Consider the following 16,842-nt stretch of genomic DNA (forward strand, 5'->3'; position numbering starts at 1 on the left):
TTACTTTGAAACAATGCGAATTTGAAAACTTGTTTTTTAAGAATGCTAAATAATATTATAGGAAAACGTCATTTCTAGCAAAGGTTTTGTAACAAAAAAGCATTATATTTATTTTATTTCTGATATTTTAAAAAGATATTTAAAGTAAAATTGTTCATGAAATAAGTTTATAATCACTGAGGAATCCAAGAGGCATTTACATAAAAAAGTACTTTCACTTCAAAGAATTTACAAGCTAATATAAAATTTTAAGTTCATATTGTTTCTCAAGTTAATTTCAGAGATTATGTTTTCAATTTTTATCAAAAATACAAGCATAGCTGAGGTTTAGCTAGATTGGGGACATTGACGATGACTAATATCTATCTGAATCAGAATATTGTTGACCAAAAGCAAACTCATTGCCCTCCAGTGGATTCCAACTCATAACTACCGTACAGGATAGAGTAGAACTGCCTCAAAGGGTTTCCAAGTCTGTAAGTCCTTATCAAAGCCACCTGTCATGTCTTCCTCCCACAGAGTGGCTGATGGGTTTGATCCACTGACCTTTTGGTTAGCATCTATGCACTCAACCACTGTACCCACCAAGACTCCTTCAGAATATTATTGCACATCCTTTAATCATTTGGATTTTTTCCAGGGAATGGATGCTTAGATTTGAAATAAAAGTGTGATAACATTAAGTTTTATATATCTAAAGGTAATAAGAACTTAGACATTTTAAAGAAAGAAGAATAATATAGTTTTGGGAGAACACACAGGGTAAATCTCTGCTCTTTCTACCCTGTTCTCTGGAGAAAAACATAGACAAAACTTTCGTATTTAGTGTTATACCTAGATAATTTTTATCATCAAAAAGATTGTTTATATAATTAGAAATGCTATTTCACTTAGCATTTGAAGTCATTTTATTCAATTAAAACAATTTACCTTTTTTTTATTAAATGCTGTAATTCCTAAAATCGCACATAAAGATTTAGCTCTTTTGTCCTCTTGTGGGTCTTAATTCTTCTCACCCTCTTAAAAGTGATGTTTTCATTTTAATAATGTCTATTCCTTTAATTTTTTTTTTATTTTTTTATTGCTTTATTTCAGTTCAGAACCAAATCCTGAGTACCACATTAGGTGAACACCCATTTTCTGGGATCTATATTGAATTCAAGTAGGAATATAGTCACTGCCTTTACCTCTCAGATTATTTAGTATCAATAAAAGAAAATGCATACAAGGAATATCACCCTAAGTGCAATTCCAAGTGCTTAGCAATGATGGGTAATATAGGTGTTACAGCCCACAAAGTAGAGACAATCATAGAAACACAAACGTTAGCAGAAAATTCATGGAGAAATTGCAACTTGAGATTTGAATATTTTTTGGAGTTTTGTTACACTTTGGTAATTGAATTTAAGATCTTACTTCATTCCCATGATAATCCTGTGATGCAAAGAAAAATAAATAATTTTTCGTTTCGAATAGCATACTGTGCAAAATTCAGAAGAGTAATTTAAAATAATAGATGGGTGATAATAAAGTAGCTGTTAATAACGATATAATAATAATAAATAACAAAAATGATAGTCTTATAAATACCAGAACTGCTTCAAGTCATTTTATTTATATTAAATTATTTAATTCATATAGCAAAACTATATGTTGGTATAGTTGCTAAAAATGTTACAGCTGAGCAAATTGTGTAAGTGGAAAGATTAATTAACCTGGGTGAAGTTCTCACACAGCTAGATGTTGTTGAGCTTAATTCAATTCTAGTTCATCTGGGAAATACTGTTCTTTAACCATGATCACGGGGCACTAGTGACACAATGGTTAAGCCCTCAGCTGTTAACCAAAAGGCCAGTGGTTCAAACCAACCAGGTGCTCCTTGGAAAGAAGATCTGTCTGTTGACTTCCCTAAAGATATAGAGTCGAGGAAACCCTGTGGGGCAGTTCTACTCTGCCCTATAGGGTCGCTGTGACTTGGAATTGACTCCTCGGCAACATTTTTTTTTGTTTGTTTGTTTTGTTTTTTTTAACTGTGGCACCATACTTCTGCTCTGCTTGGTAGGCAAGGTACAAATCAATTAGGTTGGAAAGATGAATAGCAGGGTGAGGCAAGAGGCACCTTGTGTCTTTCAAAATTTAAGAAGGCACTCACTTTCAGGATTGTGCAAGTGCAAGGATGGCCCTGGACCTATCCTTAAATTTTACACATTATTAGTTTCAGTGATTAGTCCTTTTCCTGACCCTGATAAAAGGGAATGGTTAGAAAAATAATTCCAGCAAAGGATCTCAGAACCACTTCATCAAATACCTATTTTACTGGGCAATCTGTTAAATCCTAGGGCTACAGGCTTAATGAACATAAAATCATAATCATAGCTATAGAACCATAACTAAAGTGTAAACAGCTTAAAATCAGTAGGTAAATGATAGATTTTACCAATATTATCTCATTTATATCTCACAAACAAATACATGCTAGAAACCTTAAATAATTGCTTAATATCACAAAGATAATAAATCATGGAGATAAGAGTCAAACTCAAGTCCATTAAAGAAAAAAAAAAAAGACACTGATGTGCAGTCACAAAACCTGTGTGCAATTGGCCGAATTGTCCACATGTAGTGAGTCTCAATGTCCTCAATCTAAAGAAAGGTCAGTCTAGAAACAGTTATCTGAAGTGGTAACTTTTGAGTAACAACAAAAATAATGGTGGGTGAACACAATACAATGAGTACAACATAAAAGCCAGTATTTTTCCTCCTCCTTTCCCACACACATACACACAGGTAACGAATACCTTCCATTCTACCCGTTTTTCCAGAATGACTACGTTTATTGTTTGTATCTGAATCAACGTTCCCAGGCTAATTTCACTGAATAAAATCCTCCTTTTCTACAAACTTAATATCCTACAAAAAGATATTTGTTTTATTCCTCTATGCAAAATGAAATAGTCCCTCAATTTTCTTTTTAATCTAATATGACCTGTGTAATAGAAAGCTATATGCTTAAAATTCTCAAGTGATGGGAGAACGAAGCATTGAAATACGCAGTTGAAAAAATATGTTAGAAGAGAGTTTATGATTTAGTGTTTGGGAAGCTTGACTGAGAAAACGCACAGAGAAATACAATAGATTGTCAAGACGTGTAATTAATGTAAAGTGAGATTAGATGGCAAAGCTCAGGGTCATCTCCAGAAGTTGTCAGCTGCTCCAGTGCCTGTGCTGAGTGAGATATAGCTTGATCTATCCTGGGCTGTGCTCTGAAAGTATAAGGAAATGATCTTAATTTTTTCTTTTTTTTTTTTGAGGAGACTGTTCATTGTGATTTAATAGGAAGGGAAGGGGCATACGTAACTAGTATCATTCTTAAATGATCATAAAATCCAATCCAATACAATTTGGAGAAGAGGCAAAGAGATACAGGAAGGTAAAGGAAATTTACATATAAATTTTCCTTTTCTATTTTTGATAGATGAATCGTCAAGAAAAATCTCCAGTAGATAATCTAACTGAACTGATGGAATTTGTTCTCTTGGGCTTTGCTGACATGCCCCATCTCCAGTGGTTTCTTTTTGGATTGTTTTTAATCATCTATATTATTATCCTGATGAGCAATGGCACCATATTTTTAATAACAAAAATGGATCCTGCTCTCCAGAACCCTATGTATTTTTTCCTGGCAAATTTTTCCTTCTTGGAAATCTGCTATGTATCAGCTACTCTCCCCAGAATGCTGATGAATCTAGGGACACAGAGAAGAAGAATTTCCCTAGTTGCCTGTGCTACGCAGATGTGCTTTGTCCTTATATTTGCAGGCACAGAGTGTTTGCTCCTGGCAGTGATGGCCTATGACCGTTATGTGGCCATTTGTAACCCTCTGCACTATCCTCTAGTCATGAGCAACAGGGTCTGTATCCTGTTGGTGACTGGGTCCTGGACCTTTGGAATCCCAGTTATGATAGGGCATACCTATCAAATTTTCTCTCTTTCTTTTTGTAGATCTAAACAAATTAACCACTTCTTCTGTGACATTCCCCCAATACTCAAGCTGGCTTGTGGGGACACTTTTGTAAATGAGGCTTTTTCTACATAGTTGCTGTTTTATTTGTAATGGTTCCATTTCTGTTGATACTTGGCTCCTACAGTAAAATTGTCTCTATCATCCTTAAGTTGCCATCAGCCACAAATCGAGCCAAAGCCTTCTCCACCTGCTCATCTCATCTTATGGTTGTTACGTTATTCTTTGGATCAGGCATTATTGCATACTTAAGACCCAACAGCAGACACTCAGAGGAAACTGACAAAGTTCTATCTCTTTTCTACGCTATTCTGACTCCTATGCTTAATCCCATGATATATAGTCTAAGGAACAAGGATGTCATAATGGCACTGAGAAAATTGCTATGTAAATAAGTCACCAGTAAAGAATGAATTAAATGTATAAGAAAGGCTTTCTCACACATTTTTGGTCCAATTTTAATAGATGTAAAGCTTTATCTATACCTTGTCTTTCCTATAGGGTCACTATGAGTTGGAAGGGTTGTTGGTTTTGGTGGGTTGTCTTTCATACTGTGGCAATTATTTCCAAATTAAAAATCACTTGTAATGTTGTCAGGACTTTCTGCTCAAGCTATATAAGTAATATATGTGTCATCTGACAGAAAATTATTCCATCAGTAATTCTAAAATTTCATTGTACGATGTTTTCCCTCAGTAAGAACTTTTGCAGCGGCTGATTTAATCTAGTTATTTGTAATGTATAATCTATTATATCACTTATTGGAAAACAATTAATTCATATCCATGATTGTCCATACAGTTGTGACACACATTTTAAAAACCAGGTTCGTGATATGCATTAATCAAAACTATACAGTGGTCCCTCCACAGCCACTGGGAATTGGTTCCAGGATGCCAATGAATACCAAAATCTGTGGGTGCTCAAGTCTCTCATATAAAGTGCTTAATATTTTCATATAACCTATGCACGACCTCCCGTATGCTTTAAATCACCTCTATATCACTTATAATACCTAATACAATGTGAAGACTGTGTAAATGGTTCTTATACAGTATAGTTTAGGGAATAGTGACAAGATGCAAGGCAAAAAACGTTCAAATAACAAGTGCTAGAGAGACTGAGGATCTGTGAAATGGTGAGAGGCTACAGCAGGGTATGCCTACAAATCACTTCATTTGCTTGGATTCAGTGTGATGCTTGGCACAACAATAAAAATAATATAATCTCTGTGATAAACCTGGAAAGACTTATCTGAAGAAGTAATATTTGAGCTGAGTCCTAAATAGTTAGAAGGAGTAACTGAAGAACATTCTAAGCAGATGAAAAAGCAAAGGACGGCCCTTAAGGTTTACCGATTTTGAAGCCTAAAGAACTGATTGCCTACGGAAGAATGTCTGAACGGATGAGGTCAGAAATATACAGCAGTTTTCATTTTCTGGAAGGAAATTTGAATTACTCCAAGTACAACGGGAATCCATGAAAGTGTTTAAGATTTTTGAAGGAGAACACTTTAGCAGTTCAAATCCACCAGCTACTCCTTGGAAACTCTATGGGGCAGTTCTACTCTGTCCTATAGGGTAGTTATGAATTTGAATCAAAAGAGCAAGGAGTTTGTTTTTTGTTTGTGTATTTTTTATGGAGAGCACTTAAATAATTTAAAATTCAAACACCTCAGAAAAATATTGCAGAGGGTGATGGATGTGGTAATGAATTTTTCAAGTATTTAAATCACTTAAAATTGTAATCCCAGCCTTAAAACATGAATCATATGAGATGAGAAGCATATTAAGCAGCAATCTACCGCATTGTATGATGGTATTTGATTATATATATAGAGAGAGAGAGAGCCGTCCCTTGGTATCTACAGTAGATTGGTTCCAGGACACACCCAGAGACAAAATGACATAGTATTTGAATATAATATACACACATTCTCCCATATACTTTAAATCATCTGTAGATAATACCTAATACAAAGTAAAAGCTATGTAAATAGTTATTATACACTAGTGTATTGTTTAGGGAATAATGGCAAGATGCAGTGTGAAAAATGCTCAAACAACAAGTAGGGGAGAGAGACTGAGGATCTGTGAAATAGTGGGAGGCTACATAAAAGTATGCTTACAAATTGTTTCATTTAGCATGGATTCAGCATGGTGCTACACTTGTGGCAAATTCAAGTTTTCTTTTTCAGAAATCTCTTTTTTTCCTCTAAATATTTTCAATCTGCAGCTGGTTGAATCTGTGAATTCAGAACCCACAGCTATGGAAGGCCAAATGTATATACACACACATGCACAGACACACACTCATATATGTATAAATAATTTATGATATATGATACGTAATATACATACTATATATTATTAATTATAAATGATATTTGATTATATATCTATGTGTACGTGTGTGTGTGTGTGGTCTCTATGAGTCAGAATTGGCATGATGACTGTTGCTTTGGTATTAGAATATAATATATATATTTATTTATATATATATAAAGTGTTAATGTTCTCACATTATTTTATAGATGAAAAATCAGATACTCAAAGAATCTTATTTCATAATCTCCTGTAAGCCATTAATCCCATATTATATACAAGGATTTTAAAGAAAATTAGAGAAATAATTTATTTCACTTCTAATTTAAAAATACCCAATTGTTTTATAACACATTAAGGACAAAAATCTAACTCCTCACAAAATGTAGAAAGTGTCCAACTCTCAGGCTTCATGTTTTTGTATTAAAATATATATAACAGGAGGGGTGGAACAAGATGGTGAAGTGAGAGGATGCTCCCATTTACTTCTCCAGCAACTAAAACACTGAGCAATGAATAAATACAAGCACATACTGAGAACTCAGAACCCAGGACAGCAGCTGATGTGTTGGAGAGTTGAGGTGAGTCCATGAGCAAAAGAGAGAGAGAGATCAGGGATGGCACAGAAGCTGGGAGAACATACTTGCTACCATAGGGGGCACCTAATCATTGCAGTCATTTTGAGAAAGGACTGGGCAACACCCCAAACAGGGAACACAGAAAGGGAGCTAATCTTAGGAAGATGTAGCTAGATTTTCTAAGGCAACACAAACTGGCTATAGGAGTTCTTGGGCCATGCAATTGGGAGGCTGTGAAAGGAGACTGTGGCACTGCAAGAGAGTGCTGTTAAATCTCACTGAGGTCTGAGACAAATGGGCACTGGTACCAGGAGGAACTGAACGAGCAGCAGGACAAGGGAAACACTTCCGACTGACAGGCAACGCAGAGGGAAACAGTTGGTTCCCTGCCCACAGTGGGACATTGTGGGAGCATCTGTGCAGAACATCCATGAGAGAAAGACATAAACAGCCCTCAACTTTGTCACTGGAAAGTCGAGGCCCACTATTTACATCAGGGTCTGCAAACAGATGGCACTTCCTCTCCCATGCATGCCTAATGAATACCAAAAACAATGATTCAGAATTCCTGAATAGGCACTGAAAAAAATGTAAGGATGAGTACCCTGTAGTGGCTTTGAGGAGAAGACTCTAAGTTCACTGCTGCTGGATTGATTTGGACTCATAGTGACTCTGTGGGGTGAAGTGAAGCAGCCCTAAGTTGTTTCCAGTGCTGTGAGTCCTTATGGAGGCAGAATTCTTCATCTTTCTTCCCTGAAGCCACTTGTGGGTGGAGATGCCAGACTTTTGACTGTCAGCTGTGTGCATGGCCACTGCAACAACAGGGTGCCCAATCAGAAAACTTTATTACAAAAACCAGAATTTAACTTAAAAATAATAATAATAATAAAAGCCTCAAGTTAAACAGAAATAGTAAAACACAAAAATTCACATGATAAGAAGAACCATTCAAGCAAAACATGAAGAAGAGGAAATTCCTCCTGTGGAGGTCAAACTAAAGCAAAAAATTAGTAATGTTCAGACTGTGGTGCTAAATATGCTTAAAGAGATAAAAGCACACAGAATACAAACTAGCAGAGTTCAGAAAAAAATAGAGGAACAAAATAAGATTCAACAATGAAATTGAAAATATAGAAAAATGAAACAAAACAAATAGAACTATTCAAATCAAAAAATAAAGCAAGAGAAACACTTAACAATGGAATTGAACAGACAGACGATAGAATAAAGTAGAAGACAAAATAACTGAACTTACCAAGCCGGAAGAGAAACAAAAGAAAAGAATGAAGAAAAGCAAACAAATCCCAAAAAGAAATATGGGATTCAATTAAGAAATCTGAAACTAGAATTATTGGTATCCCAGAGCTCCACAAAAACAATAAAAACTTAGAAATGATTTTACAAGATATAATCAGAGTTTCTGAAACCTGAACAGAGAATCAAGCCTGATACTATAGGAAGCTACACAAATCCTAATCAGAAGAGACACAAAAAGATCAAGTCCAAGCCATAACCTAATCAAATTCAGGTTCAATGTTGTTTTGGGTACAAACCTACAGGTTGGTTGTTTAAACCCACCTCGCAACACAGAAGAAATATGTGGGATATACTTCTGTTAAGAGAATAGTCAAGAAAACCCTATAAAGAAATTCTACTCTGTGACGGATGGGGTGTCCATGATTCAGAATCGATTTCACATCAATGTTTTTTTGTTTTATTTAGTCTTCTAATCAATAAAACATGCACGCATATGAAATTATCCAATAAATCTATATGCAACATTGTTTGTAATTGTAAAAGATTGCAAGCCAATTAAATGTGATTCATTAGGTTGTTTGTCTTTCTTGATGTTATGAGTTCTCATTATAATATTCTCATCAGAAATTTTTATCTTCCACAGCTACAGGATGTGTCTTAATATAATTTTTGAAAAATGTATCCAGAGGTGGGACCAAGACGGTGGAGTAGTCAGATGCTTCTGGTGTTCCCTCTTACGATAAAGACCCGAAAAAAAAAAAAAAAAAAGTGAATCCATTACATATACAATAAGCTAGGAACCCTGAACCTCAAACGCAAAGTTAGGAAATTTGACTGAGCAGCTGGGAGAGGGAGAGACAGTTCAGAAGCAATGAGGAGTTGCCGGTCCTGACTTGGCAGGAACCAGCGCCCCTCAGCCCCGATCCCCAATGTGACCACAGCGGGGCTGGCAGTAGCATTAGGAAGATGCAGTTACTTCAGTGAAGGAAGACTAGTGTATGGCTCAGGCTCAATCCCCTGGTGCAAAGACATGGGGGAAGGTGGTAGCATTTGGGGTGCAGCTTCCATAATCACAGAGAGCCAGCGGCACAGAATCTACTCATGTCTCCAGAATCATCAAGAAATAGTGCTCTCGGCATAAGTGATTGTCTCTAACTTACTGTGCAGATCTAAGAGTTCCCCTTGTGAAAGAGTTCTCTCTCATTTAACTGACCCCTCTGCCCCCTCCCCCAAGCAGGCTTCAGTGACAGTCGATTTCCTTGGGCCTGAGATAGGTTCTGCTGCACACACTCAGACATTCTCCCAGGCTTGAAGAAGGAACAAATTAACGAATGGGGAAAAAAAGCATCTGCTGGCTCCCCTAAACTGGGAACTTAGGGCAGAAGTGGCTCCTGTCCAGGCACAAGCGGTCCACAGATTTTGAATGCCTTTCACCCCTGCATGTACCCGTGTGGCCCCATTAAAGAGCTAGGCCCTTGTTGTTACATCATAAGGGCATATGTGCCCCAGGTCTGGCTTTAACTGTTTCGGATCTGTGGTGGAGAGGCAGGTTTTTGACGTTTGGCACTGCTCTGCCTATTAAGCAGGTTCCTCACCTACTCAAATCAGGGACCTGAGAACTGGTGGCTCCACCCAGGCCCTTTAGCCACCCTTGACAGCACTCCAAGGATAAGTAGTGCCTCCAAGTCCATACAGTTAAAAGCATTAGGTGCCTATGGTACGGCTGCTGAGTCCACCCACCTGTGCACTCTACAGAATAGGGATATGCCTTCCTCCCAGACACTGGGGAGAAGGTTGTCAGCCCACTGCCTGATCAGGGTGTGACCCCCTGCAGCAACCAGAAACCTGTGCCTATACCAATCACCACTCCTACTCTAAGACAGTAGGTGAGAGCCTGCACCACACACTTAGTGACTGACTACCTGGATACCTGAGTTGAATCCATACAAGAAAAGTGAAGGGAGTCCTAAGCTCATATACCTGGTAACAGCTCTACTCAACTGGTGACAGGACATTAGAGCTTCAAAGGCTTCAATAATAATAAAGTTAACCCACTTGAGCAGCCTATTTGGGTATATCAAAACAAAACAAAGCAAGAAGCTAGGACACAGTAAGCAAACATAAAATAAATAAATACAATGATATATAGATGGCTCAGAGACAACAGTTGATATCAAATTCCATTAAGAAGAACACCAAGATCGCTTCAACAAACTCCCAAAACAAAGGATCAGGGAACCTTTCGGATGAAGATATATTCCTGGAATTACCAGAGGTAGGATACAAAAGATTAATATACAGATCTCTTCAAGAGATCCGGAAGGAGATCAGACAAAATGCAGAACAAGCCAAAGAACACACAGATAAAGCAGTTAAGGAAATTAAGAAGGATTAATTCACTAAGAGATTATAATCAAACTTGCCAAAACCAAAAATAAAGAGATTACTTTAAGAGCAGCTAAGGATAAATAAAAAGTCACCTACAAAGGAGAGTCACTAAGACAAAGCTCAGGCTACTCAGCAGAAACCATGAAGGCAAGAAGAAAATGGGATGACATATATAAAGCCATGGAGGAAAAAAAAAAAATTGCCAGCCAAGAATCTTATATCCAGGAAAACTGTCTCTCAAATATGAAGGCAAAATTAGGACATTTCCACATAAACAAAGTTTAAGGTAATTTGCAAAAACCAAACAAAAACTACAAGAAATAATAAAGGTTTTTTCTGGTTAGAAAATCAATAACATCAGATAAGAACCCAAAACTAGAACACAGGACCAGGAAACCAGATATCAACCCAGATAGAGAAACCACACACAAAAAAATCAAGATTAAAAACAAAACAAAAACACTCAAAATGGGGAACAGAGATATCATTCTGTAAAAGATGACAACATTAAATCAGTGGGAGACTAAAAGATATATTCATAGATCCTTCATAAGGAGAGGAAGCCAAGTTTATATAGAGAGATACAAGTTTGATTTAAACTTAGGAAAAAAAAAAAAAAGATAGGAGGAAATAAGAAGGTAACCACAAAGGAGACTAACAAACCAATACATCAAAAAAAAAAAAAAACTAGAAAAACATAAAGGCTCAGGAAAAACAAAATCAAGAATGGAAAAGAGGAAAATATGATTTATAAAGAAAAAGTACTCAGCACAAAAAAATTAATTGGAAAAAAGAGACTGTCAACAACACACCAAAAAAAGACACCAAAATGACAGCACAAAACTCATATCTATCCATAATTATGCTGAATGTAAATGGACTAAATGCACCAATAAATAGACAGAGAGTTATAGAATGGATAAAAAATCATAATCCTTCAATATATGCTGCCTACAAAAGACAAACCTTAGACTAAAAAACACAACATAAAACTTAAAGGATGGAAAAAATATATCAAGCAAACAACAATCAAAAAAGAGCAGGAGTAGAAATACTAATTTCTGACAAAATAGATTTTAAAGTGGAATTCACCACAAAAGATAAGGAAGGACACAATGTAATGATTAGAGGGGCAATATATCAAGAGGATATTAACATATTAAATATTTACACACTCAATGACAGGGCTCCAAGATATATAAAACAAACACTAACAGCATTGAAAAGTGAGATAGTTGGCTCCCTCCACAATAATGGTAGGAGAATTCAATACACCAATTTCAGTGATGGACAGAACATCCAGAAAGAAGCTGAATAAAGACAAGGAAGATCTAAATGCCACAGTCAATGAACTTGATCTCATAGACATATAGAAAACACTTCACCCAACAGCCACCAAGTGTATTTTCTTTTCCAGTGCATATAGAGCATTCTCTAGAATAGACCCCATGAAGAAAGCCTTAACAGAACCCTAAGTGTTGAAATCTTACAAATCATTTTCTCTGAACATAAAGACATAAAACGAACAATCAATGACAGAAAAAAAAAACAAGGAGAAAAATCAAACACATGGAAACTGACCAATAACTTGCTCAGAAATAACTGGATTATAGAAGAAATTAAGGACAGAATAATGACATTCATAGAATCACATGAGAATGGAAACACTTCTTACCAGAATCTTGGAGACACAGCTAAAGCTGTGCTCAGAGGTCAATTTATAGAAATAAATAAATGTACACATCCAAAAAGAAGAAAGGACCAAAATCAAAGAATTATCCCTACAACCTGAAGAAATAGAAAGACAGTAAAAAGAGAAACCCTCAGGCACCAGAAGAAAGCAAATAATAAAAATTGGACCAGAATTAAATGAAATAGAGGACAGAAAAACCATTCAAAGAGTTTAAAAGACCAAAAGCTGGTTCTTTGAAAAAATTAACAAAATCAATACATCATTTGCCAGACTGATAAAAGAAAAACAAGAAAGGAGGAAAATAATATGATTAAGAAATGAGACTGGTGATATTACAACATAACCAACTGAAATTAAAAGAATTACATCAGATTACTATGAAAAATTGTACTCTAACAAATTTGAAAACCTGGAAGAAATAGACAAATTTCTAGAAACACATGACCTACCTAAATTAAAAAATACAGAGGTAGAACAACTAATTAAACCCATAACAAAAGAATAGATTGAAAGGTAATTAGCAAACTCCCAACGAAAAAAGCCCTGACCCTGACAGCTTCACTGGAGATTCTACCAAACTTTCAGAAAAGAGTTAACACCACTAATATCAAAGGTATTTCAGAGTATAGAAAAAGATGGAATACTCCCAAACTCATTCTATGAAGCCAGCATTTTCATGATACCAAAACCAGGAAAACAGCACAAAAAAAAGAAATTTACACACCTCATGAACTGAGATGTGAAAATCCTCAACAAAATTCTAGCTAATAGAATTCAACAACATATCAAAAAATAATTCACCATGACCAAGTGGGATTCATACCAGTTATGCAGGGATGGTTCAATATTAGGAAAACAATTAACGTAATCCATCATGTAAATAAAACAAAAGACAAGAATCACATGATTTTATCAATTGATGCGGAAAAGGCATTTGACCAATTTTCCACACCCATTCATGGTAAAAATTCAGCAAAATAGGAATAAGAGAAAAATTCCTCAACATAATAAAGGGCATTTATACAAAGCCAACAGCCAACATCATCCTAAGTGGAGAGAGCCTGAAAGCATTCCCCTTTAGATCAGGAACCAGACAAGGATGCCCTTTATCACCACTCTTATTCAACATTGTGCTGGAGGTCCTAGCCAGAGCAATTAGGTTAGATAAAGAAATAAAGGGCATCCAGATTGGCGAAGAAGAAGTCAAAGTATCTCTATTTGTAGATGACATAATCTTACACACAGAAGGAATCCTCAAGTAAACTACTAAAACTAATAGAAGAGTTCAGCAGAGCATCGGCATACAGGATAAACATAAAAAATCATTTGGATTTGTCAACGCCAACAAAAAGAACATCAAAGAGGAACTCAAATCACACCATTTACAGTAGCCTCCAAGAAGATAAAATACTTAGGAATAAATCTTACCAGAGATGTAAAAGACTTATACAAAGAAAACTACAATACACTTCTGCAAGAATCCAAAAGAGACCTACATAAGTAGAAAAACATACCTTGCTCATGGATAAGAAGACTTAACATTATAAAAATGTCTATTCTACCAAAAGCGATCTATACATTTAATGCAATTCCAATCCAAATTCCAACAACATTCTTTAATGAGATGGAGAAACCAATCAGCAACTTCATATGGAAGGGAAAGAGGCCCTGGATAAGTAAAGCATTACTGAAAATGAAGAACAAAGTAGGAGGCTTCACACTACCTGATCTTAGAGCATATTATGCCACCACAGTAGTCAAAACAGCCTGGTACTGGTACAACAACAGATACACAGACCAACAGAACAGAATTGAGAATCCAGACATGAATCAATCCACATATGAGCAGCTGATAATTGACAAAGTCCCAAAATCAGTTAAATGGGGGAAAAGACACTTTCTTTAATAAATGGCACTGGAATAACTGGATAACCGTGTGCAAAAAAATGAAACAAGGCCCATACCTCATACCATGCACAAAAACTAACTCAAAATGGATCAAAGACCTAAGTATAAAATTTAAAACAATAAAGATCATGGAAGAAAAAATAGGGACAATACCAGGAGCCCTAATACATGGCATAAACAGTGTATAAAACATAACTATGCAGAAGAGAAATTAGATAACTGGGAGCTCCTGAAAATCAAACACCTATGCTCATCCAAAGACTTCACCAAAAGAGTTAAAAGGTTACCTACAGACTGGGAAAAAGGTTTTAGCTATGATATTTCTGATGAGCATCTGATCTCTAAAATCTACATGATACTGCAAAAACTCAACTACAAAAAGACAAACAACCAATTAAAAAATGGACAAAGGATATGAATAGGCACTTCACTAAAGGAAACATTTGGGTAGCTGTCAGATTCGTGAGGAAATGCTCACAGTCATTAGCCATTAGAAAAATGCAAATAAAAACTACAATGAGATACCATCTCATCCCAACAAGGCTGGCATTAATTCAAAAAATATAAAATAATAAATTTTGGAGAGGTTGTGGAGAGATTGGAACACTCATACACTGCTTATGGGAATGTCAAATTGTACAACCACTTTGGAAATTGATTTGACATTTCCTTAAAAAGCTAGAAATAGAACTACCATATGATCCAGCAATTCCACTCTTTGGAATGTATCCTAGAGTAATAAGAGCCTTGACACAATCGGATATATGCACACCCATGTTCATTGCAGCACTGTTTACAACAGAAAAAAAGACGTAAGCAACCAAGGTGCCCATCAATGGATGGATGGACAAAGAAATTATGATATATTCACATAATGAAATACTATACAACAATTAAGAACAATGATGAATCCATGAAACATTTCATAACATGGAGGAATTTGGAAGGCATTAGTCTGAGTGAAATGAGTCAGTTGCAAAAGGACAAATATTGTATGTCACCACTATTATATTTTAGGAAAAGTTTAAACAGAGAAGAAAATATTCTTTGATGGTTATGAGAGTGGGGCGGGAGGGAGAGGGGTATCCGCTAATTAGATAGTAGACATGAACCGTTTTAGGTGAAGGGAAAGACAATACACAGTACAGGAGAGGTCAGCACAACTGGACAAAACCAAAAGCAAAGAAGTTTCCTGAATAAAATGAGTGCTTCAAAGGCCAGAGTAGCAGGGGTGGGGGTTTGGGGACCATGGTTTCTGGAGACATCTAGGTCAACTGGCATAATAAAATGTATTAAGAAAACCTTCTGCATCCCACATTGGAGAGAGGCATCTGGGATTTAAATGCTAAAAGTGGCCATCTAAGATGCATCAATTGGTCTCAACCCAACTGGAGGAAAGGAAAATGAAAAACACCAAAGGCATATGGTAAAGATGAGCCCAAGAGGCAGTAAGGAACACACACCAGAGACTACATTAGCCTGAGATCAGAAGAACTAGATGGTACCCAGCTACCACTGATGACTGCCCTGACAGGGAACACAACAGAGGCTTCCGATGGAGCAGGAGAACAGTGGGATGCTGATCTTAAATTCTCGTAAAAAAGACCAGACTTAATGGTCTGACTGGACCCTTTGGTAGCCCAAGATTGGAACCATTCCTAAAACCAACTCTTTCGACAGGAATTGGACTGGACTATATATAAGAAAGAAAATGATACTGGTGAGGAGTGAGCGTCTTGGCTCGAGGAGACACATGAGACTATGTGGCTAACTCCTGTCTGGAGGTGACACAAGAAGACGGCGGGGGACAGGGGCTGGTTGAATGGACACGGGGAATATAAGGTAGACAGGAGAAACGGGCTGTCTCATTAGGGAGAGAGTAGCTAGGAGTACATAGCAAGGTGTGTATAACTTTTTGTATGAGAAACTGACTTGATTTGTAATCTTTTACTTAAAGCACAATAAATTAGAAAAGAAAATGTTCTATGTCTTACGTTCGTGAGTGGTGCCTGGGGTCTTAAAAGCTTGTGAGTGGCTGTCTAATATACATTATCGATCCCAACCCTTTTGAAGCAAAGGATAATGAAGAAAACTTTGTTTTAAACGTTGGAAACTATGTGATCTGGTTTTAAGTCTACTCACTCATAAACATTTTGGTTTATTTCTTCAAATTGTTTTTTTATGACTAAATTAAGATTTAGAATGCTATTTATCAAAGGAAATTTAAGAGTGAAATGTAAAGCTAATGAATGGAACAACAGTTTTAGGATATATAACTGTCAAAGAGATTATATCCCGAATATAAAAGAAAATGTCAATAAATAATCATAAAGACAAATAATTCAAAAGAAAATTGATCAATTGATACCTGAAGACAAAAGAGAAAAAACCATAAACATATTAAAATGTGACCTACTTCAATCATAATAAGTATTCATATTGAAACTACAATGACATATTTAATGAAGATGCAATGACATTTTACCAAGCTACTGGGTAAAAATCAAAAAGAATGATAATATTGAGTGCTGGTCAGGAAGTAAAACATCACATTGGTACTTTCAAACGCTGCTATCACAAGTATAAAATGATACATCCAATCCGAAAGCTTATTTGAGAGTGAAATAAATTATTGCTACTTCTAGGTAGAAGCCCCCTTCTAATGAGTTCTTA

At 36.1% G+C, this 16,842-nt stretch overlaps 1 pseudogene; it reads left to right on the plus strand.

Moving 5' to 3' along the window:
* The first annotated feature begins 3,505 nt into the window (after positions 1-3,505).
* Positions 3,506-4,416, plus strand: LOC126080472 (olfactory receptor 10AG1-like; annotated as a pseudogene).
* The last annotated feature ends 12,426 nt before the right edge of the window (positions 4,417-16,842 follow it).

This window comes from Elephas maximus, chromosome 7, assembly GCF_024166365.1.
Source record: "Elephas maximus indicus isolate mEleMax1 chromosome 7, mEleMax1 primary haplotype, whole genome shotgun sequence".
In the NCBI taxonomy this organism is placed as follows: Eukaryota; Metazoa; Chordata; class Mammalia; order Proboscidea; family Elephantidae; genus Elephas; species Elephas maximus.